Here is a 26,257-nt window from a genome sequence, read left to right as displayed (position 1 = left end):
CAGACAGCAATAACTTCTATCATAACAAGTTTGAAACAGCCCTCCAAAGGAGCATGAAAAGCATACTCGCAATAGCCCGAGTGATCACAAAGAAGAAAACCTACATAGCAATAACCAGCCTCAGAGAAAACTCCCGCGTCAACATTACAATAATAGTGATTTTCTGGCAGGCACTGCCACCTCGAAGAAACTGAATCAGAAGCTCGCATCACCTGTTTGCACAGACTCTGAGCACACTTCTAGTTAAGAAGGTCCTGCTTTGTGAACTGAATAATTCGATCTGATTGCACTGAATCTGCTCCCAAATGACAGAGTTACGATGTTTCCATAACTTCCAAACCAGAACAACAATTTCATCCAGAACCGGAGATGTTCTTTGTGATAAAAATAGTAGCTAACTAATTTAGGAAGCTACCGACCGAGTTCATATGACTGTCCCCAAAAAAGACCGACCAAGCATTTTTGGCCATTGAACACTCAAGGAAAACATGCTCCTCATCAGGGGCGAATCCAGGATTTCTCCCCCATGGCGGCAAACAATATAACTAAAATAATTTTTATCCAAACATAATAATTAATAAAAACCAGAGATCAAAGCTCAAGTTCAAGTAAAATAGTAGCAGAAATATAAAATCAAAATTCAAGTAGGAGCAAAAAAAAATACCAAAGTAGAGAGACAAAGATCGGAGATGGAGTGCCGGACCAACGATCAACGATTCGACTACGGAGGGAGTGGCTACCAATTTTGATTTAATCTTAGTTAGGATTAAGGATTTCAAATTAGGTTTAAGAAGAAAGAGGAATTGAGGAAGAAGTAAAGAGATTAAAGAGAGTAAGACTCTGTTCTTTTTTTACTGAAATTAAATTAAATTAACTTAACTGAAATTAAATTAATTGAACTGAACTGAACTGAACTTAGCTTAACTTAACTTAACTACACCAAAAAATTATAATTATAATAAATTATATATAATGATATATTTTATATATAAATAATTATATTTACAATAAATAATGATAAATTATATATATAATATATTATATATAAAACATTATAATTATAATAAAAAATAATAAATTATATATATAACAAATTATAAATTACAATAAATAATGATGAATTATATATAAATTATATTAAATTATAAATTATATATCAATTATAATAAATAATAATACATTATTAATAAATAATGATGAACTATATATAAATAATACTAAATTATAAATTATATATAAATACTTATAATTATAATAAATAATGACGAATATAAATAATATTTAATTATAAATTATAATAAATTATATATAAATAGTTATAATTATAATAAATAATGATGTATTATATATAAATAATATTAAATTATAAATTATATATAAATAATAATAAATTATATATAAATAATTATAATTATAATAAATAATGATAATTACTGAAATTAAATTAACTGAACTTAACTGAACTGAATGCTGTTGAACTGAACTTAACTTAACTTAACTGAACTGAACTTACTTATGCTGAAATTAAGTCAAAAAGAACAGAGCCTAAGAGAGACCGATGGTTTGTTTTAGGACCTATTTAGTTTTACATGTAAATATTTACTTTTTATTTTTTTTATTTTTGTTGTAAACAAAACGACGAAGTGCTAATTAAATAAAACGATGTCGTTTTGCTTTAAAATAGAATTAAAAAAATAAAAAGAAAATATTAAATTTAAAACCATTCTTCATGCTCAATTACAGAACCAGTAAACTCTAAACCTCCATTGATGAAGGGAGGCAAAGCTCTGAAACTTCAAAATTAATACCTAGGTTTAAAAAAAAAATACTCAGTGCCCCCATACTGGATTCCCCCTACTCTTCATCCTCCCTAACAAGTTTACAAGTCGCACAAATATTATCATGAGTGCAGCGACATTTGGCCAAATTTGACAGAGTTGGAAGGGAAACGGAGAACAATCGCCAAATATAATTCTTGACCTTCAGATACACTTGAAAAGACCAAACACGAGACTAATCTACCAACTGAACTAAAGGCACTTCCGAGGAAGATGACGTCTTATAGCCACATCGAACTGAGTAAATCCACGACTTCTCATGCATCTAGAACCAACCGTCAACCCAACTCAAATTCCAATCTCTGGTGTTTAAAAAAACTCCCTCACTAGAGCACGATTCCAATCCCCATCCACATTAAGAAGATCAAAGCCCCATAACCATGGACTGCTTCAAGCCTCAACTGATGCCCTATTACCAATCTTACATTGTAACCCTTTGCAAAGAAGATCACGACTAGCCAAGATGCTTTTCCAAATATAAGACGGATTGTGCCCGAGTTCTGCCGACATGAAGTTTGAAGAAGAAAAATACCTTGCTTGTAGCACCATTGTCATAAAGAATCCTGATTTTGTAAAATTCGCCATCCCTGCTTCGCTAATAAGACCAAATTGAAGTTGTGTAGATGTCGAAAGCCCATCCCACCTTGTGCTTTGAGGGCGCAAAGCTTCTCTTTATTTTTCTAGTGAATACCTGAGCTAGAGCTACCCGAGGATTTCCACCAGAACTAGTTAAGCATCTTATTGACATCATCCCAAAATTTCCCGGGCATAAGGAATACACTCATTATATACGATGGAATTGATTAAAAAACTGATTAATTAAAACTTGCTTACCCGCCTTGATAGAAACTTCTCCTTCCAGTGATTGATTATATTCCAAATTTGGTCTTTAAGAAAACTAAACTTATGCATTTTACTCTTACCGACTACCATTAGGGCTCCGAAATAACAAGCCATATCCATGAATTCTCCTACTCCCAAGCAGGGACGGATCTAGAATTTTTTATTAGTAGGGGCAAACTATATATATATATATATAATAATAAAAAAAATTAAAAAATCAACGATAACCATATAAACAAAATATTTTAATTACAATCTATCAACATAAATCAGTAAAAATAGTAAGTATTTAATCTTCAAAAGAATATCGCATAAAGGGTTAAGGTGTAAAAATACCTCTAACATTTTGGGTCAGGAGCAATTTTACCCCTAACGTCTAAAATGATGCAATTTTACCCTTAACGTTGGAAGCCAAGAGCAATTTTATCCCTAATGTTGACAATTTGGGTCAATTTAAGAAATAATTCATCAAACTGTTTTCTTAGTCATGAATCTTGTCATCTACACTTCACACCGCGTCATTTTATTAGTAACAAATCACAAACATATGTTGGGATGTGAAAAAATACACTGTTTTTTGTACGAATTAGACAAAAATTCAAAAATTCAAAAATTCACTGAATTTATAAATATTAATGTCCAATTCTATTATTAAATAAAAAACGATTAAATTGAGGTCCCATTCTAAACAAAAATCATCAATTGAGGCCTCATCGAAAATCATTCGGTTGAACAGTTTTAGACCTTTTTCCTCAAATCCATTTTGAACCAGCACAGAGATTATTGTTGTGTACATCAAATAGTCATAATTTCTGATTTTAGGATAAAATGGAGAATACGTTGATGATTTTTATTTAATTGACAGACATATTGATAATTTTGATAGTTTAACGTCATAATTAATTTTAAAAATTTAGTTTAAGGAGCCAAATGGATGTAATGCATTTAATCAAATTTAGGGTGGCAAGTTAATGTATTTTCATATTAAATTAAATACATAATTTAAAACTAGTTGAGATATATATAGAAAAAAAATATATTATTTGATAAAAATAAAAACATTTTGCATGATATTTTTAATTATTTTTTATATTTTTTATAGACAAAATTATTGGTTTATTATAAAAATATATGTTTATAACTGTTAAAAACAATAACTAAGACCTTTTCCCTTTAACAATTTTTATTTTATTTTTTTGGTTTATTTTTCAATCCGAATTTAATTTGATAAAATACTTAAAAATATAATGAAATAAATTTCATGAATTGCTCAAAATAAATAAATAAATTTTATGAATATATAATAAAATAAATTGATATTGAAAAACATTAGAACCCTAGATTTTATAAGGCAAGCATTGTGCTTGAATTAAAACAAAAGGAAGAAGAAAATAATATTTATTATAGTATATTACTATATTTTTTTTATAGCATTAAAACGAGAAAGTCCTAGGAAAAGTACATATATATGGCTATGAAGTTGTGGTTGTCATTGTCTTGGGAATAATTATTTTTTCAATTTTATTTTATTTTAATTCATTAACAATTTAAACAGCAAGGTTTCATGCTGAAAAAGTGAAAATTAAAAAATGCGTGTCTTCTTCAACCTCTCAATTCACAGCTTTTACGTTGCAGAGTCGTTAATGGTGGTTTTGAAGTTTTTTTTTTTTCAGAACTAGCAGATGGATACTTTTCTGAAGATGAGGGTTAGTGGGGCAAGTGCCCCATATTACTACTGTTTGGTTTTTATTAAAATATATATATATATATATATATATATATATTTACTTTACCTTTTATTACCTCCAAAAACAAACCCCAGAAAACAGACACACTTAATATAAAACTTGTGGGCCACACGTTACATTAGGCCAATTAAAGAGACATCATTTGTCCATACATAAAAACTCTTTTTTTATTGCTATTATTTTTCAACTGACACAAGTACACACACAATTTCAATAACATACTAATTTTGTGAGTACCATTGTCTACTCATTTCTCTATGAAAACACATACAAAATGTGTTCACTAGACTTGCTTTGTGAAAATTACTTTCTGAACACGCCAATGAGCAGCACTCTTCAATGCTCACTGTTTCTTCCAGTGATTTGCTTTAATTTTCAAAAATTTTTGGAACATGCCACCTCATATGAGTAATTCTTTTATTACTTTTACAGAGTGAAAATACATTTGAGTAGGCAAGGAATCAATTCCCTCAGTATACAACTACTTTTCTGATGTGGGAAGTAAAAAAAATATAGAAACTAAAACTATTTTGATGTGGCGTGTTTAGGTAGTACATCTCTTTTGGTCCTTCATTAAAGTTTTGTGAACTCTTTCTTCCCCTCCGTCACACCATTTTCTCTTCTTCTTTCTTCTTCACTTGTAATCCATTTTATCTTCTTCTTTCCTTTTTACTTGCAAATCTTTCCGTGCTCTTCCTCTTTCAACAGGTACATTGTTTTCTCCTTTTCTTTTGTTGTTTATCCTTTGCTTGGTTTCCGACAAAATGTTGTTTTTCACTCTATTTTCCTTCAATTTTCTGATCCCCCAATACTCCAATGTAGCTGTTACAACTTATTGTTTTAACTAATATGCGAGTCTTTCTTGCTTCTTGGAATCTTAAACCATTTGCAAAACTTTGTTTTCTCATTCTTTTACTACTACGGAAATAGAAAATATAGTGGTAAATTACATCCATGCCCACTTAACTTTATTAATTTTCACCATAAAATTTAATACCGATTTTGCTTTCGTTACTCTGGTTAATATTAGTCCTAGAGTAGGAATAATATTTAATTAGGGTACTTATGAGGAATTATTTTCATAAAGAGCCAAAATCCAACTATTACGGTAGGTAGGAGCTCTTAAGCATGACTCACTACTATTGAGTAGATAGTCTTACTCATAAGCATGATATTGGTAGGTAGTGGGTGAAGATTAAGTTTTTAAAATTACTATTTAATATTGTTATATCTTCTATTTTTTTATTTTATATCTTATATTTTCAATCTGCTTTCTTGTTCAGAATGAATCCTACTACTAAACGTTTCTTCCTCGAAGAAGGGTCTGACATGTTATACTCTAGCGAAGTAAAGGAAGGATTATTTCCGGTAACAGAATTTTGGATTAACCCTGCTTGTATTCCAGAGGCTAGAATACAAGACAAATATGGTAAAATAATTTTATTTTCAATCTCTCAATTATGTCATTTTTTTACTTCATCTTATTAATTATTAATTAATTAAATTTTGTCAAATGCATGACGTGTTGCGAATAATTTTGCTTCTATAATGGAAGTAAATATTTGCTTAAAAACCAGAATATCATACACTGATTTTAAAGCTAAACGTACTTTCTCACTTAACCCAGCCTTTGTTATGAATCATCCTGATAACAACCCATTAAAACCATATCAAAATGTGCTTGAGAATATACTCAATTATTGCATGGATTTTTGTATACCTATTGATGATGATAAGGCGGCTAGACTCATAGATTGGGAAGAGATCAATGACATAAATACACCAGTACCTTTAGATGCACCATTCCTTTGCTGTATTAATGTAGCATCGAATAAGGCATTTAATGACTTATTTAAAGATAATCGCTACCACATTCTCGATAAGGATAAAGATCTAGAAGTATTTACAGAGACGGCTTCAGATGAGGGATGGGGAGAGCATCATGCAGTGGTAGTCTACGAGGTAGGAGAGATAGATATAAGTAAATTAGGTGTAGATAAGACTTTAAAGTATCTTATTTTCCAAAATCACATGAGTGATTGCAGATGGCAGATTCAGAAGAATTTATGCTACCTCGTGTAATCAGATGCTTAAACTTAATATTCAAATTTTAGACAATCCATTCTCAAGGAGGATGGATCGAGAGGCTTCAACTAGTGGGTGCCAATATTAAGTGGGCCACGCGCCACATTAGGCCAATTAAAGAGACAACGTGTGTCCACACATAAAAACTCTCTTTTTATTGCTATTATTTTTCAACCGACACAAGTACACACACAATTTCAATAACATACTAATTTTGTGACTAAACCCTTATCTACTCCTTTCTCTGTGAAAACACATACAAAATGTGTCCACTAGACTTGCTTTGTGAAAATTACTTTCTAAAAACGCCAATGTGCAACACTCTTCAATGTTTACTGTTTCTTCCAGTGACTTGCTCTAATTTTCAAAAAATTTCTGAACACGCCACCCCAAATGAGTAATTCTTTTATTACATTTACAGAGTGAAGGTACATTTGAGCAGGCAGGGAATCAATTCCCTCTGCATACAATTACTTTTCTGATCTAGGAAGTAAAAAAGATATAAAAACTAAAACTATTTTGATGTGGCGTGTTTAGATATTACATCTCTTTTGGTCCTTCATTAAAGCTTTGTGAACTCTTTGTTTCCATCTATCACACCATTTTCTCTTATTCTTTCTTCTTCACTTGCCCCATTTTATCTCATCCTTTCTTCTTCACTTGCAACTTTTTCCGTGCTCTTCCTCTTTCAACAGGTACATGGTTTTCTCATTTTCTTTTGTTGTTTATCCTTTGCTTGGTTTCCGACAAAATGTTGTTTTTCACTCTATTTTTCTCCAATTTTCTGATCCCCCAATACTTTAATGTAACTGTTACAACTTATTGTTTTAATTACAACGGAGGATGACCTTTTTGTGAGCCTCATTAAAACCTTAGCCCTTTGAAGGGACTTCGTGTAAGATTCCTTTATGAGGAAGAAAATCTGCCATTTGAAGGGACTTTGTCTTTTTAAGCTTTTAGAGAAGCTGCCAGTGGTGGGACTTTGTGTTCTCTTATGAAAAGAGTTTTGAGCTTTTAGAGAAGTTGCCCGTGTTGGGACTTTTATGTAGGATCTTATGGATAAGACCTGCCCTATATGGGATCATATATGGATATAATACGCTTTCAATTCACCTTAGATTTTCTCCGAATTACTAGGGTAGGTGGCCAGCCGTCCCCTAAAAGCTTATGCTAAGGTTTATGGATTTCTTTCACTGGGAAGAGAATTTACCCTTGATTGGACTTTTACTTTGTTATTTCCCCTCCCTATGTATGGAGACATTTATGTTGTCTATGAACTCTACAAAAAAATGATAAACATGTTTGATAACAAAGATTAGTTTATTTAATGGGGCAATGTCATTGCCTTTATTACAATGGATACCGGTCTTTTTGAGAGCCTTGTTAAAACCCGCCCTTGATAGGGGATCACTTTGTCCTATCTTTGAGGTAAGTGGACCCGCCTTAGATGGGGGATCACTTTGTCCTATTTTTGAGGTAGCTAATCCGACTGTGGGATTTTTCATTCAGCAGACATTGGGCGTATATCACCTCTTTGATTGCATCCGCCTTCTTCAGCTTTGCTATTTCTTCTTCTATAGAATTTGGAAAGAAATAGAACAAAACTAGTCAAATGAATATAAGAAATATGGTGAGAAAGATTAAATTATAAAATATAGGATACTATAACAGTTTAATGCACATATAAGAATACGTAAAAATACTGATTTTTAGGCCCATGGTTCCGTCTTTTCTGAGCAACTACAGTTGCATCTTTCGCCATGTTTAGCTACGTGTCAATAATGACTTGCTTCATCTCCCATCCTTCAATCGCCATTGTTACTACCAATGCATCTGCATGTGGAGGGATTATTGGACATGTTTCTGCAAAAAGGGTGATTGAGGGATGTTTTATCCAGGGCGGATATTTTGACTTCTTTTTTCACGAGTGGCTGATACCTGATCCACCTGCTATGACATTAATGACACTTTTGGATTTATTTCTAGGCTCTATCTTTTGCTTGTCGTTGTCTTGTTATTTGTTATTCTAGACAAATCTATCTTCTACTTTTCCAGCTCCCAGCAAACTTCTAGCCAGTTCTTCTATGGAACCTGCAATTCGCCTTGGCGTTTCTTCCAACGATTACATGATCCATTTTTTTGGGTTCGGGATATGTAATGTCCCATTTATACTGACTCTTCTTCTTTATATTATGGCAAGTTGGGAGCTTTAAACCTTTTGTCCGCCTCGTACCCCAAGATCCGTGCTGTGGATGGCGAATTCCTGTTAACAAGGTATGGACCTTCCTAGTACGATCATCCGCCTGTTCAACCTTTGGATCTTTCCTTTTTGCCTAATGACATAACCAAAGAATTTTTTTCTGAAGTGGCTCCGAATGTACACTTCTCTGGATTGAGCTTTATTTTTCATGCCAGTGTTTGGCACTAGTTGTAGTATTATCGATTCCCTTGTACTTGTGGGTTCGTACTGAAAGAACTCCAGAAGTGGGGCATACCTTGTCGATTATTAAAAGATTGTGGTAACGCATACAAGCTATATTCACTTACTTTAGGGATCAATGGTTTGATCCATGGAACAGACTTCATATCGAAAGACTGTTTGCATTGGCCTCGTTGGCAAATATCATGTATGATGCAGTGTCTCCTTATGGAATTTTTAGTTCATCTTGGAATCAACTCAGTAATTCCTTCACGTTAGTCCCTAACTCTAGAATGAACTTAGTCAAAGGATAAAAAAGTAAATATTATATGCCAAACAAATTCATAATAGAATTTTAATCGTGCTTGCTTTAATAATACCATATATAACAGTCATAACCATAAAGGTTACTATTGCACATAAATATCATAATGAATTTTTAATAATAAAAAACCATAATGACAAAGGTTAAAAACAATGTCTTTTGCATTTTAATGCATATTATCACCCAAGATAATAAATTTATTTTAAATATCATAAACATTATAACCTTCAATATTGGGTAAGATATAATTACTTTTTACTTGTAACTAATATTATGTTATCATGCATTAATGACATTATGAGATCATTAAGGCCTCGTTTGGAGATGAAATATAATTAAAGTAAGGGAAGCAGTGATTTAATAATATAGTTATGTATAAAATTAATCTCATATCCTTTCATTTGTATAAATAAAATAAAAGACAAAGGGTAATTTTGGAAGAAAAAGACATGTACCATGATTCTCCTTCAATTCGGGATGTAAGGAAAATTACCCAAAATTCACCCACACATACCTTCAATTGCCATCATCCAAACAATCTTTAAAGAACACTCATGTATAGCCTAAGAACTTTGCATAAATTAATGTTCTCATTCGAAACTGACACTTGTACTCTTTTGTAGTTAGCTCGGGACATGAAAGTTTTGTTTATCCAATTTAGTAATTCATCAGCCCCTAATGGCCCTAATGGTTATGGACGATTACGAGATAATCATAAATAGACTCAATATTCTCAAGTCTTTTATGTTGGTAAAAAAAATTCTAACAATGTCAAATAAACAGTTTCGATATGAATAGACACATCTCTGTAAAAAATGGATGAAATAACTGTTTGACAAAACAATAATTAAAAACATGAATTTCTAATATTTTAAATTAAAAATACTATATATGAGAAAAGCCATACATAGATGATGGTGAACTGTACAAGAAAAAACCAAATATGATTTTCTTTGTAATTTCTTCTAATAATTATATGCATGTTCATCCAAAAGACTGATCAGACCTAAATCATCTGTAATTTTGGGTCTTATACATGCATTTTGTACTAATTCAATGATAATAGCCTGTTACACCTGTCATGCATAAAAATATGAGACATATTAAGCATGCAAGATTTAATGAAATATCTATCTCCATGACTTCATCTTTCACAGTTTATTAGATTTATCTAATAACATATATGATATTCATAACATTTCATAAAGGTAAGGAATTTCAAATTTCTTTAATTAAAAATGGAACAAGAAAGGGGAAAAAACTTATCTTGTTTATCATAAAATTCCAGATTTATTGTAGAAAACTTTTTCCCACCAATATATAGATAACCCTATATTTGGATAGATTTGTTTGTACTGATTGAGCCAATGTTTGAGATTTGACTCCATTGTTTTGTTCTTTGTGAAACTCTATACAATCAAGATTTTGTGATCTTCTGTTTGTTAGAGATCCCTTCAATAGATGGTGTTATGGAGACCTTTCTGCGACTGCTGATATAGAGGTTCCTCCAGTGGGAGGGTTTAGCCTTTTTGAAAACATTTTATGTTCGTCGTGTAAATTCTATTAATCTTAGAATTCCACGTTCACCACACCAATTGATAACTTGTGAAAAAATCCTTGATCGGAGCCCTTCCATATGAGGCGCCGTTGGGATCAGCCGGGGACACTTCGATGCCTAAGTCAGTAATATTCTTGAGAGAATAATCTGTAATCACAAAGTAGGGTTAGAATATTATGTGTACCTTTGATCACAGGAAGCTGAGGTATTTATATGCAATTCTGTAACAATCGCATTAATCCCCTTTATTGTCCTTGAATATGGGTTTTGATGTTACTTTAGTTATACTCGATGGTTTCAGTATTAATGGAGTTGTTAGTATCATCAATGTCGGAGGCTTCTCCTTGATAACGATTTAGTGACCCCTGCATTAATCCTGCATTAATTATCATGAATTCCATACTAATCATGCATAAATCCCACTTTTATAGGAAATAATGGTTTGTCATTATTTCTATTAATTTTTCCTTTATTTCTCATTAGAATAATTTGGGTTGTTATCAGTTTCTTTACAAAACTAAGAGATATCTAAAAATAAAGATACAATGTTCTATTTATAGTTGTAATTTCGTGTCTAAACCTAATCTAACTTGTTTCCCAATATAGGTGGAGTCGTGGAGCGCGAGTTGTGGGGCCGGGAATTAGTATTTTTACTGATTCTCGCAGGCCAGCTCGTCAAGCGACTGCCGAGGGTCCCCAAGACACAATTTTTGCCCGAAATTGGTCCCTTTTTAACATACACACGCACATAAACTCCAAACAATGTTAGTCCAAAGGCTAAATTGACCCACCAGTCGTTAGATTCGAGTAAAAACTCCATTTGGTGTGACCTTTGGTGGATCAATTAGCCGAAATAAAAGAAGTGAAGTTCACGTGTGTGATATTTTAGCAATATTTGCTTGAAGACAAACAGAAAACAGCTAGAAATTACAAAATTAAATAAAACATATACTAAAACTAATTATCACGCACACATGCATCAAAGTGCGAGAAATACTCGCTTATTGAATGAAAACTGATCAAAACTATGCTAAAAACCGTACCTAAAGATATGGGTTTTCGACCCCTATCAGATAAACACCCTCATATTAGCTCCTCCTCCTCCAATAACAACAACAACAAAGCCTTAGTCCCGAAATGATTCGGGATCGGCTAACATGAACCATCATATAAAACCGTGAAATCAAGTCGTGTCAGCGACACGAATTCTCTCCCTCCACTATGTCCTATCCACTACCATATTTTCCTCAATCCCCAATAAACTCATATCACTCTCGATCACCCTCCTCCAAGCTTGCTTAAGTCTTCCCCTACCCTTGACCACTACATCCCTTTGCCACTCTTCAGTCCTCCTAACCGGCGCATCAAGGCTCTTCGTCTTACATGGCCAAACCACCTTAGTCGGTTTTTCCTCATTTTATTCTCAATAGCTGTAACCCCTACTTTTGTCCTAATTATTTCATTACTCACTTGATCCTTTCTCGTATGACCACACATCCATCTCAACATACGCAGCTTCGCCACTGACATCTTATGAATGTGACAGTGTTTCACTACCCAACACTCCGTACCATATAACAATGCTGGTCTGATTTCCATGTGGTAGAATTTTCCCTTCAATCTATTAGGCATGCCAGGGTCACAAAGGAAACCCGTAGCACTCTTCCACTTCGCCCACTTTGATTTAATCCTATGAGAAACATCTCCATCTACTTCTCCATCCCTTTGGATAATAGATCCTAAATAGCGGAAGCAATCCGATGCTTGAACAACTCTCCCATCTAGGGTGATTGTCCTTGTCTCCCTACTCCTATCGCCGCTAAACTTACACTCCAAATATGCTGTCTTACTTCGGCTCAACTTAAAGCCTCTAGATTCTAAAGTTTGTCTCCATAGTTCTAACTTCCTCTCCACGCCTTCTTTCATCTCATCAACCAACACAATATCATCTACAAACAACATGCACCATGGTATACCATATCTTGAAGTGAACTCGTTAGTTCATCCATAACGATGGCAAAAAGAAATGGGCTTAGTGCAGAACCCTAATGCACTCTAATCGTAATAGGGAACTCTTCAGTCTTCCCAACACTGGTACGTACACTCGTGCGTGCTCCCTCATATATGTCCTTTATGATGTCAATATATTTTCGAGAAATGCATTTCCTTATTAACGCCCACCAAAATACTTCCATTGGCACCTTATCATATGCCTTCTCCAAGTCAATAAAAACCATATGCAAGTCTTTCTTCTTATTTCGATAGTGCTCCATTAATTGTCTTATTAGATGGATGGCTTCCATAGTTGATCTTCCCGGTATAAAGCCAAATGGTTTTCCGAGATCTTCACCGTCCTCCTTAGCCTTTGTTCGATCACTGACTCCCAAAATTTCATAGTGTGACTCATTAATTTGATTCCTCGATAGTTAGCACAATCTTGGACATCGCCTTTATTCTTATACCGGTGCTACATCTCATATGACCTCAAATCCAGGTACACTCTCCTCTTATTTTAATTCGAGCAATATTAATCATCACATTATTGTTGGAAATGGCCATTTGATTCTGATTCACGATTATGGAAACACCACTTTTATCCCTCCTCACCCACCTTTAATACTAAACAATGTGTTGCATGCACCCAAGTTAATTAAAAATCTTATCTCTGTCCGCAAATTCACAACTGATAATTCAGTTTCCATTGATTTGGATCCATTTAGCTTTTGTGTGAAGGATTTACGGATGGGGAACAAAATAATGAGATATGACAGCACGAGGGATCTATATCCGCTCTCCACCATAAATCAGACCACCTCATCCAAATCCAATTCCATCTTTACTGCTTTATCTTTTGATTTATAGCATAGTCATCTCGGACATCCGGGACCTAGTACTGTAAGCACTCTGTGTAGTTAGAATTTTTATTGAATGTGATAAGTCCAAACCATCATTTTGTGCTTCTTGTCCTTTGGGAAAACATATTCGTTTACCATTTTATAATTCAATGTCGTTTACTGCTTTTTCGTTTGACATAGTTCATAGTGATCTTTGGACGTCACCCGTAGCAAGTTTTAACAGGCATAGTTACTATGTGCTATTTGTTGATGACTTTAGTAAATTTTTATGGACATTTCCTATTTCTAACAAATCCCAAGTGTTCTCTCTATTTACCAATTTTCAGTCTTTTGTCAAAACACAATTTGAACGACCCATTAAAAATTTACAATGTGATAATGGCAAAGAATTTGACAATGGCCTTTTTCAAAATTTTGCATGTCAAAATGGAATGCAATTCCGTCTTTCTTGTCCCCATACTTCATCCCAAAACGGAAAAGTCGAGTGTCATATCTGATTGATAAACAATATTATTTGGACATTGCTTGCCTATGCTTTTTTTCCACCCGCTTTCTGGCATCACGCTCTTTCCATGGCTACATATCTTCTAAATATTCTTCCAAACAAAGTGTTAAATTCCTCTTCCCCAACTCAACTTCTCTACCAAAAAGATCCTTCGTACTCTCACCTACGTATTTTTGGATGTCTTTCCTTTCCATTATTTTCTCCAAACACTATTCATAAATTGCAAGAAAGGTCCACCCTTTGTGTTTTCCTCGGCTACCCTCGTAATCATAGATGATATAAGTGCTACGATTTGAAGAGCCGAAAAACATTTGTAGCTCATCATGTGTTATTTGATGAACACTCTTTTCCTTTTTCCAATATAATTCCTCCACAACCTCGTGATGATTTTTTGGAAACAAACATCAACCCTTTTTACATTCACCACATGCAACAAATAAGCCCACTTCAGCCTCCTCAACCAACTCGGCCCACTTCTCCCACCCCAGTCGACCCAACATCCAGGCCCACCACCAACCCATCAGTACTATACTTCCTTTCCCTCTCTTAATGCAACACCATCTTCACCTATGGCCCAATCAGCTCCAAATAGGCCCAATCCCACTAATCCTGCGCTCTGCCGTATGATTACTCGGGCACAACACGACATTTCTAAATCCAATCCGAAGTACTCTACCAACTTAAACACCGAAACCACCATTTCCATTTTTCCCCTACCCAAAAATCATATACATGCTATGCTCTCCGTGACCCAAATTGGAAAAATGCCATGATGGATGAATTTAATGCTATAATTGAGAAATTAAGGCATGCGAGTTAGTTCCAAGGCCTAATAATGTTAACGTGATTCGATCCATATGGATTTTTCGTCATAAAAAGAAAGCTAATGGTTCCTTTGAGAGGTATAAAGCCTGTCTTGTAGAAGGGCATTGATTGTGAGGAGACTTTTAGCCTGGTGGTCAAACCGGCATCAATTTGCACTGTCCTCAGTATTGCATTATCTCATTCTTGGCCCATCCACCAGCTCGATGTCAAGAATGTATTTCTCCATGGTAACCTCACTAAAACCGTATATATGCATCAACCGTTGGGTTTTCGGAACCAGACTTTTCCTAATCATATCTATTTGTTGAAAAAGTCCTTTTATGGCCTGAAACAAGCCCATCGTGCTTGGTACCAGAGGTTTGCAGATTTTGTTGCCGCCATTGGTTTCTCACACAGTAAGTCTGATCACTCATTATTCATATATCGCCGAGGCTCTGATACGACATACATACTTCTTTATATCGACGACATCATTCTCACAACTTCTTCTGACAGTCTCCGTTAGTCTATTATGGAACTTTTAAGTGCCGAATTTGCTATGAAAGATCTTGGTCCTCTCAGTTATTTCTTGGGTATTGCTATCACATGTACTAGGCGATGGCTTATTTTTTTTTATCACAAAAATAGTATATAGAAGAAATTCTAGAACAGGCCGGTATGTCTTATTATAGCCCTTCTCGTACACCTGTTAACACAAAACCGAAGTTGACTGATGATCGGACCAAATACTGTCAGCTAACCGGGGGCTTTGCAGTATCTTACATTCACCCCGCCAGATATATCTTATGTCATCCAACAAGTGCGTCTTCATATGCATGACCCTCGTATTGACTATATGGTTGCTCTCAAACACATTTTATGATACATTCAGGGGTCTCTTGAATTTGGTCTCCATCTCTACATGTCCAATGTCGACAACTTGGTCTCCTATACAGATGCTGATTGGGGTGGTTGCTCGGAGACTCGGCGTTCTACTTCTGGTTATTGTATCTTTCTCAGTGACAACCTAATTTCTTGGTCTTCCCAACGTCAGCCTACACTTTCCCATTCTAGTGCTGAGGCCGAATATAGGGGAGTTGCTAATGGTGTATTTGCATCATGCTGGATCAGAAATCTTCTTCTTGAGCTCCATTGTCCAATCCAAAAGGCGACACTCAATTGCTGTGACAATGTTAGTGCGATATACTTACCAGGTAATCTAGTTCAGCATCAGCACACTAAACATATTGAGATATACATTCACTTTGTTCACGAAAAGGTTACCCGTGGCGAAGTTTGTGTCCTTCATGTTCCATCCCGATATCAGATTGCAAATATTTTTACAAAAGGGCTTCTGCGTGTACTTTTTAATGATTTCCGTGACAGTCTAAGCGTTCGATGACCTCCCGCTTCGACTGCAGGGGTGTGATCAATATTATATTTGACTTTGACTTTCCATTATGCATAGCTAGTATTAGGAAAGTGTATCTTTGATATATTTGACTATTGACTTTCCATATCTTCTAAAATTAAGAAAGTGTATCTTTAATAGCCTAAATTTATGCTATTTATCATTGTATATATATTGACTGTTGTAAATCAAAATCAATCAAGGAATTACTTTCCAACACTTATGGGTTCTAATAATTTAATAAATAAATAATTCTAAAAATAACTCCTATGGTTTCACAAATTTGCAGATGAGTGCCTATAGTGTTATTAGCAAAACCAAAAACTTTTATATTGAAACTATCAATTTGACCATTCATGACCTTAAAATAAAAAAGTCCAAGAATTAAATTTACTTAGTACCACATTTTTAATTTTTCAAAATTGATACAAAACGGCTCTGAAAGAAAGAAAAGGATGTGTGCCGCACTCACGAGGGTAGTTATGGGGCAGACAAGTTGGTTCTTTCGAGTCGGTTTTTGGTGCTTTCTCTTTTTATAAATTAACTTTCTATCTCCTAACCAAACGAAACCTAAATGACCTTAAAATTGATTTAAAAAAAAATTAAAGTTGCTTAAAATATCATCAATTCTTGGAAGTTTATATTTTGAGGCCATCAATGATCAAATTGGCAGTATCAACCTAAACGTAATTGATTTGCTAATGGACGAGGACCTCCGTCTTTTTTTTTGTTGCAATAAAAAACCACATGCATCCATTTGTAAATCAACGAAACCACATGAGTTATTTTTAGAATTATCCCTTGAATAAATGGCGTGATGATGTGATTTAATTTAGAATTGACTTATTTGTTTCTCATGGTGTTTCACCAAGGTTAATAAAAGATAAAGTTAATAAACGATTAAATCCGTCATTTTATTTGTTAAACCATATTAAGGATAGATCAATTGTCGAAATTAGGGATCAAATTTTCATAATAAAGTCTAATTGACTATTTTGAGTATTATATACCTAAAATGAGTTGATTGACATTTAGAATGATATTTCGAAGATATTTTTAATAATTAATTAATTACTAAATTAGAATTAATTGTGTTTCACGACTTTTCTCGTCGCAGTCTTACTCTCTACATTACGCGTCCCCGCTAAGCGAGGGTCCAGGGAGGGGTCCTACCACAAGGGTGTACTGGGAGCAAGCCTTCCCTTGCCAATTTTTTTTGACAAGAGGCTGCTCCTAAGACTTGAACCCGTGACCTTCGGTCACACGACAACAACGTTTTACCGTTGCGCCAAGGCTCGCCCTCATATCAACTAATCAATCCAAGAATCATTTGAAATAAACCAAGTGTAAATTTTAAATTAATTTAACATTAGAGATAAGTAAGTGGGTGTCCCGAACCTACCTTTGAAGGGTATAGTAGTCGAGCGCTCTATCTACTATACTGAATTTCTCAGTCTAGTTGATCGGGTGGAAACTTTGTACATTTTAGCTATATGTTGTTTAAGGTCACATTTTTCCAAGCATCGATCTTTTGTCACACTTGTGGTACGATGCATTTATTTTTCAAAAGGGCAGTGAGATTTCCTCCAAAAGTATCGTATGCTAACATGGGATAAAAATATTTGATGTCCCAAATTCTTGAGACACACCCACTGTGCCCCAATTAACTAAACCTCTTATCGAGTTTAGCTTTTTAATTTTCTTTCATCTTCTTGCGAGGACTTTGATTCACCATGTGTGGTCCTTTTGCAAATTTGAAGAGATCGTTTTCCTAGCCTAAAAAGAAATGCCTTTCACCCGACTTTGAAAATCATGAGAAAATCTCTCCGCTGGCTAAGAAGCAGAGGCGATCTCCCCCCTCCAGTAGTCTAGTGATATGCAATAGTTCGTGGATCGACCATAAGTTGGGATAAAAGCAAACTCCACGATATCATGGAGCGACATACACAACATGAATGTTGAAGAAGAGCGACATACACACATGAGAACGTATCACGAAGAAGTATTTGCTCCATATGTTAGTGAGACCTTGAACATGGACATGTTCAAAATTTTACGAGAATCGCACGGGATTTAGACATCCGTGATAGAGTGGAGCATATATGGCAACGCTTCAAAGTCATTGACCTTAATGATTGATCATCATAAAATGTTATGTTTATTTTAATATATATGACCTCATTCTTTCGATTATGCATGTTAAGCTTTTAATTTTTAGGGATAAGGTGCAAAAGTACTCGTAATGTTTCCAACCAATAGAAATTTTACCCCTAACATTGGCAGTGAAGAGCAATGTTACCCTTAACGTTGACAAGTTGGATCAATTTCAGACATTATTATAAAATCCAGATATTTTGTTCCTTCTTCTGCATCAATTACATGTGTGTTGATTCTAATTTTTTTTTTCATATTTTTTATTATTTAATAATAAAATTGAAAATTAAAATTTTTAAATTCAGCGAAATATTTGAATTTTTTTTCCATCTCGTACAAAATACAATATATATATTTTTAATTTTTAATTTTTTCCATTTAATCATATATTTGTGACCTGTTACTAATTAGTGATAAAATGACGCACATGTGAACTGTAGATGGCAATATTCATGACCGAGAAAGACAATTTGATGAATTATTTCTCAAATTGACCCAAATTGTTAACGTTAGAAGTAAAATTGTACAATTTTAGACGTTAGGGGTAAAATTAATCTTGACTTAAATGATAGGGGTATTTTTACATCTTATCCCTAATTTTTATAATATTTTTTTCTATTAATAATAATTATATATGTTAAGCTTTTATTGAATTTTTTATTTAATAAATTTTATTCAATTAATAATAATTAATCCATTAATAATTTTTAGTCAAATATTGAAATAATTAATTTTTTTATAAAAATTAATTATTTGTACCATGTTTTAGGACAAATGAGGTACAAGTAATGGATACAGTTGTAAGTAATGATAATTATGATGGTTGTTTTTAGGGTAAATAATTTATTAGTCCATTCCTTTTTACATAATACATTGTTTAGTCATTTTATTTTAAAAAACATATTATAAGATCCATATCTTTTGTCAGTATTAACCATTTGATCCTTCTGTCTATTTTTTTTTAGATTTTTAACCGTTATATTTGAAATAAACAGACAGATGGAAAACAACAGAGTAACATGACCATTTATATCTATAATGGCTGTCTTGAAAACTAAGATATGTTCGGTTAAAAATCTAAAAAACCTAGACAAAAGGACCAAATGATTGATATTAACAAAAAATAAGGACCTTATTATGTGTTTTTAAAATAAAGGGACTAAACAATATATTAGATAAAAATACAAAGACTAATAAATTATATACCCTTATTTTTATATGCCATGCAACCGGCTATTAAACTTTTATGATTATTTTAAAATAGTGATCTGCAATTTTTCTCAACAAAATCATTAAATTTTATTTTAATTAAGTTATTTCGGTGACTTCAAATATAAAATGACTCTGAAAATAGCTACCACATCAGTAATAATCAATTTTTTTTTGCTGATCAAAATGAGACGTAACTGCCATCTAGATTATCGAAAACGATATGTGTCATCTAGATGGAAGCTACATGTCGCCTCAAACAGCTAGATGACAGCCAAATATCGTTTCAATCATCAGTAAAAATTAATTAATACTGATATAAAAATCACATCATATTTTCAATGTGATTTTGTTTTTAAGATCGCCAGAATAATTTTATTGAATTCTAAATTAAATGATTTTATTTATATAAATTAAACCATTTTAAAACAACTACAAGCAAAAAAAAATATATTAAGTCATCATTGCATTTAACTGTAAGGGGTGGGCACGGTTCGGTTAACCGGTCTATTAGGCTAAAAAAATTAACCGAACCGTTATCAACGGTTTTTTAATCATCCAAACCGAAACCGGTCCATATCAATCGGTTAACCATACAACCGGTTAACCATTAATTTCGACTAGATTTTTCGGTTAACGGTTTTTAACCAATTCTCACCAGTTAACCAAAAATCAACGGTTAACCATAATTTTTACCCAAACCTAAATTTTTAAACAATATTAAAATACACATAATTTCAAAAACTCAAACGAAACGAATTCATATAAAAGTTCATAATTCAAACATAAGTACCGAACTAAAAAACAATCCATCAAGTTTACAATTTAAAACATAAAGAAATGTAAATAATATTTCGTCAAAGTACTTATTACAACATTAATCCATCAAGTTTACATTCAAGTATAATGTCATACCCGACCCTAAACGGCATCGGGTATGAATGGAAGACAAGATAACCAACGCCTGACAAACCTATTTTCTACGAAATCGACCGATCATGTCAAATCTGAACCTGATCAGCATAGGGTAACACCAATATATTCTCAAAATAATAATACTAATCTATATTTTATTCACTTAAATCCCACACTACACGAACAAATGATTTAAAAAAAATTATATATCAGCTAAGTTAATCGTCTAATAAACTCTTTAACAAATAATTACTCTAACTATTTAATTTAATTTACCTAATTGGCTTGGACTTGATAATAAAATCAAGCTTCCTACGTATCCCGCTATTTCAAAGAAGGAATCAAAACCACGTAGTTCTAACTTCAGATAATTGTATTAAGCTTAAAGAGAATATCATAGCTCAATTTTAAAGACCGTGTTAGCATAATATTACCTAATAATTTCTAGTGTGTACATACTAATCGATATAGAACTATCGTTTTAATATTATCCTAACTTGAAGCTTGCTTAGAACTGTTTGACACAAAATCTTCCAAACTTTTCAAACCATGTAAAAAAAAGATTGATTCAATCCTAAACTACCATATATTACTTGTGCTTACTCCTTAAATTACTTGGTTGAGACTTTAAACTCTTTATACTCAAAATTTCGTCAAAATAACAACTCAATTAGATTTTTAAAACCCAAGCTTTCATCTCCTAATGCAAACAATTAAGAGATATTAATACTTAATCCTAGGGGTTGATTCAATTCAAAATTTCTTAGCATAAGCTTTCAATTGGTCAATTTGAAATTTCAATCACTATCCATATCTCAGAACACCAATTCTAAGGAACTCTGGATAGAACATTGACTATAATTAAATCCAGCCAAATCATCTTAACAACAACTCTCCTAGTAACTACCAGATCACACTATTATACTATAACACTATAGAATTCCAAACTCAAATGAGCAATATTGGACTCTGCTAAAACAACCCATGATAGTTACTCATGATGATACTTATCCTGAATAACATTCTTAGACTAAAAACTGAAATATAATTAACCATTATTAGGTGACAACCTATTTAAAAACAATTTCAACAATTTCTTTCAGCCAACTCCTTCGATTTAAATCGGGTCCGAAATGGTAAACAAATGTTTAAATTCTATTATAGCAACGAGCTGATCTTGAAAGACATATTAAGGATTCAAACTTCATATTAATGAGTCCCCTTGCATTCAATTATCACAGAAGGATACTGTATCATATTCATAGACAATGAACTACTTCAAACCTTTAAACCCATAAATATATAAAGAGATTAGCAGAATAAAAAAATAGCTAAGGTAGCAAAAGGTAAACCAGAAATTATCTTACTGCTATAATTCAAATGCTTACTCACACTGTAGTTACTGCACGACCAATTTTTCATAGACTTATATGCCATAAACCAAGAACTACTGCTTAATAATTAGAGCTTCTTTCAGAGTTGCATTTATCCATGCTAAATGTCAGGCAAAAGGGTAGATTTTCTCTTTGTATTGAACATTTGATTGGAATAACTCAATTCTCCAATTATAGACAAAATCATTTACTATGAACCATTAATTAGATTCATAGAATGAGTGTTTGGCCTCATCTATCTTTTTGGCCTTGCTTGCAGGTCATAGTTTGGAGTTCAAAAGAGCAGAAATACTGCTGAAAACATGACTTGAACAAATTTCAAAATTTAAGAAGTTATGGTCCCTGGTTGAAGTATTTGGGGATACCCTTGAGGCACCCAATCCCATCCCCACTGAATCAAACATGTACCCATTTCTAGGACTAAGATGTCTAATATGCATTATTCACTTCTTAATTGTTCAAACCCACTATGAGCAACAATCAACATATTGAAAGCCAGGACAGAAAGTAAAAGAAGTTAGTGTTGTAGTCTCAAAAATAAAAACAAGAAACCATTCCCTTCAAACTTTATGATTAGTCCATCAATGAATTAGCAAAATAAAGAATTGGTTATTTCTTCCTAACTTAATTGACATCAATAGCCATCCATACCTCTCGGATTCAACCGTCGACGAAGGAGGAAAGGAGGCTGGCAGCAGCCTGGTTCTCTCTGTTGTTTTCCCCAAACGAAATCAACTCTAAGAATTCCTAGCATGTCCGACTTTCCCATTTAAAACCCTCACCGTCAACGCCAGGACCACCAGAGGAAATATTCTGATCTCTTTTCCCTATTTCGGGAGGAACACTCCAATTGAAATCAATTAAACCCTATGAAAGTAGATGAAGCAAAGGTAAAGATGGAGGATCCATCCCTCTCATTCCAGTTCTACCCAGAATATAAGAAGGAATGGGGAACTTATTCGAAATCCCCTCAAGAGAAAAGAAAGTTAGTTCTTCCATATTGTTCTGGTTAATTCTTCTTTCTTCCACCTACTTCTCCTTAATCTATCTATTACTATATTTAAAGTAGCTTACATTCAAGCTGATGTGGCATCGTCTCAAATTTTCACAATTTATTTTAATAAAGTTTTACTTTCACAATATATGCTCTTTTGTACATTTGTTTTATTCTTGAACACCATAACTTCTCAACTGCTCATCCCCCACTCCCTTAATCTCTGCCCTCTATCAATTATACAATCTCCTTGATTAACTACTTCGATCATAGTCTCTGAATTGGAATCTTGCTTCACTCCCTTAATCTACTTCATTTTTTCTCTTGCTGTTGTTTACAATTCCTTTCCTTTTCGTAGGTTTGTAGTTTCCTTTCTTCCTTGCAAAAAATGAACAAATAATTCAATTGGTTGGTTTCCTGAGGAGTTGTTCATCTCTAGATAGAAACAACCACCATCTTTCTTTGTTTTCTCCAGGAACATGTTCAGTCGTGGTAACAACAAAGATCATAACATTGTTTCTCCTTTTTAACACCACAAGTACTCTAGCAGTTTACTAGCCCAAAATCAAAGTTTCTTTTTAATTGCTTCCTGTTATGCATGTTTTTATTGTTGTTGGGATTATTGGTTTTAATTTGCAGGTTTGCAGGTAATTCATGAACTTATTTCTAATTTTTAATCTTTTTCTTTCCTCTTCCTCTCCTATAATTTTTAAGGAAGCTTGCAATTAGATGGAATACTTTTGGGGCTTACGTGAATCTTGGAATAACAGCTCTTCTTCAACCTATAGCTATCAATAACATGGCTTTTCCTTATTCTCAATTTGTTTTGAATGATTTTATTAGGATAATGGTCATTTTATTTTGTGTCAATAATGGTTAATATAGTTCATTTTTGTGGCTTTACCTTTATTTAATATATGAAACAAATCAACAAATTTTTGCTCCAAGTGCAGGAAACTACTTTGATCTTCCTCCAAATGATCTACACATATTCAAGTGGTAAATTTTCTAATCACTATATCATAATGCATTTTATGCCTGACTCACTTTTACAAATTTTTCTCTTTTTATTTTTATTGAAGAATGTATGACTCACTTACATTTTAAATTTTTTACCTCTTTGATGTTAGAGACCCTATTGATAATGTTTAGAGCAACTAAGGTATAAGACATGATTTTTAACTAGCTATTATCAGTTTGCTAAAATAGAACTGAATAACTAGAAATATTTCACTATCATTTTTAATAGAATTAAGTTTAGATAAATTTTAATATTTTAAAATCAAATATCTGCATTTTTTTCTGTTATGGCTAGATTTATGTTAACTTGATTACATCCTAAATAGTTTTGAACAGTTTTTCATTAATTATACAAATGAAAAGCTACAACACCATTTGGACATGGTATGAGGTTGGCTACTTTGTAAATATGTACATGAAAAAGTGAATTGATCGGAGCTACATAGGATTTGTTGATAATCAAGATGTTTGAGATCTTATTAAGAAGGTTAATAACTGTATCATTTTTTTAATAGTTCTTATTTCTGTACTTCTCATATAATAGCTCTTATTTGAATTATATGTTTTAATTTTGCAGGTGTTGAGCTTTTTCCTTCCTGTGTGTTTAGCATAAGTTGTTAGTATATTCGTTATTGCTAGCTTAAGTTGTTATTATATTCATTATTGCTATTATACTATATTAAGTGGACAAATTAGAAACGTTTCTGGATGTTAAAGCTAGATTTGTTGATAATTAGGAGCCTTTGGATGCAAGAGTGTATTCTAGATAATAATAGTTATTTTTGAAATGTTACCTATTCACTTATGCTTTTGGTGTTGCAGCTTTTGGATGACAGTTCAATTTCACGGAATTATCTATGGAGTTGATTCATCATAACTCCAATTTATTGTGCATTTACAAAAACATGGTGGGGTTACCTGCTTGATGAGGCGTGATATGTTGAATTATGTACTGAGACTCTAAGGTTGTAGTACACTAGACGAACATGCTTATAATGTCAATAAGAATAGTATAATAAAATGAAAGGATTTTATTCATTTCATTGCATTCATTGTAAAATTCTATTAATTATGATTTGGCTATAATTTGCACAGGGATGAAATTCTGAGTGTAAAGTATATTTTCTGTAACAATATTTAGTATTTATATATTTTTCCTTAATGTTTTCTCATGCGGGAAGCAGATTTGCATATCAAAATATTTTTGGCCTCTCATCTTTAAGACTTTTTAGACTTTATCTATAATCTTTTTATTACTAATTGGTGATAATCATTTTGATATTAGTTTAGCATCAGTACAAATTGTTTTTTCTATCTTTAATACTTTTTTTTTTTGTATAAATTATGCTTCCAAAATGATAATTTGTTTTGAATTAATATATAATAATTTTCTAAAATTGTTGAATTTTTTCTTTTGATATCTCTAAAAACATAAATGAAATCTTTATACTACCTTAACTTAAGGTATATCCCGTGCATTGCACGGGGTTTCACACTAGTTATTCTTTAGGATTTGTACTCAATATAGGATTTTATTTTCTAAAAATTTCAATTTAGTCCCAATTCTTCTAATTCATGTAATTAGACCTTATTATCACATTTTTATCCTTATTTATCGCTTATTATTTCGATTATAAAAAATTCTATGTATGTAACCGATCTCGATTCTGTAAAAATATAAAAAGAATTAGTTCAAAAGATGTTATCTCGGATCTAATAGAATCAAATCATGATATACGAAATGTGATTCTGAAAACTTAACTCAAATTGACATGCAAATGTCCTTTGATTTTAATCATATATTTAAAATACTCTTTATTGAAATTGATTTTCATATAAAAAAAATTAGACACCGATGTGACATATAATTTATGTTATATATTTATATTAATATATATTATAATCTATGTTAAAGACTTTTTTTAATCTTATAATATGTTATATAATATATGTTATATAATTATATATTAATTTTTTTTATTAAAAATTATATTTATTAAACGGTTTGGTTAACCGTTAACCGCGGTTTTTGAAACTCTAACCCGAAACCGAAATCAGTACCTATATATTTTTTAACCATTAAAAAAACCACCGATTCGGTTAACCGCTTTTTCTGGTTTAGATTACCGATTTTCAGTTCGGTTACCGATTTGATCGGTTTTTTTGCCCATCCCCAAAAT

At 32.7% G+C, this 26,257-nt stretch overlaps 1 long non-coding RNA gene across 1 annotated transcript; it reads left to right on the top strand.

Annotated features, from left to right (window-relative positions):
- The first annotated feature begins 4,978 nt into the window (after positions 1 to 4,978).
- On the top strand, positions 4,979 to 25,169 carry LOC136212761 (uncharacterized). Its single transcript, XR_010679907.1, has 4 exons — positions 4,979 to 5,137; positions 5,713 to 5,858; positions 24,011 to 24,056; positions 24,900 to 25,169. It is a non-coding gene; the product is annotated as an uncharacterized lncRNA (long non-coding RNA).
- Positions 25,170 to 26,257: the final 1,088 nt, after the last annotated feature.

The sequence above is a fragment of the Euphorbia lathyris genome, chromosome 1 (assembly GCF_963576675.1).
Source record: "Euphorbia lathyris chromosome 1, ddEupLath1.1, whole genome shotgun sequence".
Lineage (NCBI taxonomy): Eukaryota > Viridiplantae > Streptophyta > Magnoliopsida > Malpighiales > Euphorbiaceae > Euphorbia > Euphorbia lathyris.
This window is presented reverse-complemented; position numbering and strand designations above follow the sequence as displayed.